Source organism: Pteropus vampyrus, unplaced genomic scaffold (genome assembly GCF_000151845.1).
Source record: "Pteropus vampyrus isolate Shadow unplaced genomic scaffold, Pvam_2.0 Scaffold70, whole genome shotgun sequence".
Taxonomy (NCBI): domain Eukaryota; kingdom Metazoa; phylum Chordata; class Mammalia; order Chiroptera; family Pteropodidae; genus Pteropus; species Pteropus vampyrus.
In genome coordinates this window covers 5,853,315-5,855,845 of record NW_011888851.1, presented here as the reverse complement: position 1 = coordinate 5,855,845, position 2,531 = coordinate 5,853,315, and the positions used below count along the sequence as shown (strand labels likewise).

General features: G+C 35.5%; 1 pseudogene; it reads right to left on the bottom strand.

The window, feature by feature from the left end:
* Positions 1-242: 242 nt before the first annotated feature.
* LOC111740970 lies at positions 243-360 on the bottom strand (annotated as a pseudogene).
* Positions 361-2,531: the final 2,171 nt, after the last annotated feature.

Here is a 2,531-nt window from a genome sequence, read left to right as displayed (position 1 = left end):
TTAACTCACTATTCTTTTTAAGGACCCCAAGAAGAATGGATGGTATGCCCTATACCCTTTGAAATGACATCCCTTAGCTACACAGCTTTATTGCCTGACTATTTTGCAAATAGCATTTAGGTATTTTGAGTACTTGCTTCAGGTAATTAATAATGATAATAATATTTCTATTTTTTTTCAAAAATGTCTCAGGAGATATTATATTATTTATTTGTTTGTTTGTTTGTTTGTTTTATTTTTTATGCCTACAGTACCTGGTATTCCTAGGTGGTCTCCCGTCCAAGTACTAACCAGGCCCGACCCTGCTTAGCTTCCAAGATCAGACGAAATCGGGTGTGTTCAGGGTGGATAATAATATTTCTGAAGCAGGACATTTCATATCTCTCTGAACAAAGATTTGGTTTAAAAACTCAAGTCCCATGAAATGATGCTCCAAAACTCCAGAACCATATTTCAAAACAGTAAAACTCACATATGACTTTTGATCTTCTGCTTTAAGAATGTTTCCTTTTACAGCGTTTAAGAATACTTTACTCCTTATATGCTGTAAAGATTAGCTAAGGTTAGTCATGAACACAGGTAAAGCTCAGTTGCAAAGCTCCATCAATAATTCAGGAATTATGTAGAACCAAACTCCTTCATCTTTGTTAGCAAGTCAACTGCTTTGCATGTCCACTGTGAGACATTCTGGGAAATGGAAGGAGTCATAGAATTAGCCTCTTTACATATAAACCCAAGCTAACTAGTTTAGCTTGCTAGTTATGCAGAGAAAAAAAGGTTCCCTGGGACGTGAACTATATAAATACCTGCCCTCTCTTTTGCAATGGAATCTTTCAAAGATTAAATAATAGTAAATAATCAACTAAGATTTCTCAGATTGGCTGTGTTTACCTTTCTCTGAAAAATTTTTCCCGCATGAAGACGAAGTAATTTTGAATTGAGAGCAGTATTTCCTTTTAGGCCTCCCTGTTTCAGACATTCAGAGAACAAGATCAAGCCTGGCCTGACTGGCAGAGGCTGCCTGGGGCAGACAGCTAGGCTGGCCATGTGAGTGAGGGGAGGCGAGTTAGAATTTAACAGGAGGGGAAGAAAACTCCCACTTCATTTTGTAAGTTTCCGCACAGGACTTTCAGCACCAGTCATCAGCAAAAAAGAAGTGAACAGAGTTTTGCCCTTCCTGCATCAAGGGGAAGGGGTAAACAAAGTTGAGTCAACTCCTAAAATATGAATTATATTATAACTATATATGTATATAGGGTATATATATACAGGGTAGTTACTTAAATATATATATATATGTGTATATATACATACATACATATTACAAAGTAACAAGTAGTACACAAATGGAGAGAGATTAACAGAAGATCTGGCCTTGGTGTCTGGTGACGGGCCATGATGTCATGAGAGTTCAGAAGAGATGACGGATAAGTTCATTTGTATGCATCTATATTACAGATGCAAATGAAAGTTGGACTGATATGAATTGGAAAAAAACCAAAGTGAATTTGTTTACTAATATTATTTATACAATATTAAAGAGAAAAGAACTTATTTCTTTTGCCCAGGGAATATTGGTTTATATTTTGTTCGGGGTATACTGATTATGTTTATAGTGAATATTCGTTGCAAACATTTATTGAGCACCTACTATGTGCCTGGCACGGTGCTAGGTGCTTGGAATGCACACAATATTATAGCGCTGACAGCAGAAAGGATAAAAATGACCGAATTTCATGGGTAGGTTAGAATTCTACAAGGTCTCTCTATTCCTTACTCTCAACAAGTACAACCAGAGCAAGCCACCTGCCTTGTATTGTGATGTCTTAAGATCGTGACAATTGCTGTTTAAAACAAAACTTTAATGGGAACATTTGTGTTTTTTCTTTTTTAAAATAGCCTTATTATAAGCTCTTTAGTAAACACCAGAAGATCTTTTTATGTTAGAAATCTTTTCTCTGTTGCTAAAGAATAACAGCTTTGGTCAAGTTCTTTAATTCCTCTGGAACTAAGTTTAAACATTTATAAAATGAGATGGTAGAAATTCGGGCTAGGTTAATTTAATGACTCCAGGCAGAGAGCCACTTACTAGTCACTTCCAAACTGTATGATCTCAGGGTGTTACTTAAATTATATAAAGTCTCAGTTTCCTTATCTGAGAAATGGGGATAAGGTGATATTTCTTGTGAGGATGAAAATGGATTTATGAGTAAAACATCTGTTTCAATATGGGGCATAGTAGAAATTCTCTAGTAATGTAACTATTTTTATCCTGCTCAAAAATTATTTGAATAATATCTGTTATATGTATAGATCTCTCTCTCTCTCTCTCTCTCATACACACACACACGCACACACACACACACATTTCTCTGTCATTACTGATAGCTTAGTAAGCGGCTAATTGAGAGATTTCAACATTTGGAGGCACAAATATGTAATGGATTTTTTTTTCCAATCAGTACTTTTAATAGTGCTTTGTCTAATCTCCTTTCCTATCCCTCAAAAACATCTAAGGAAGATTGTAGAGA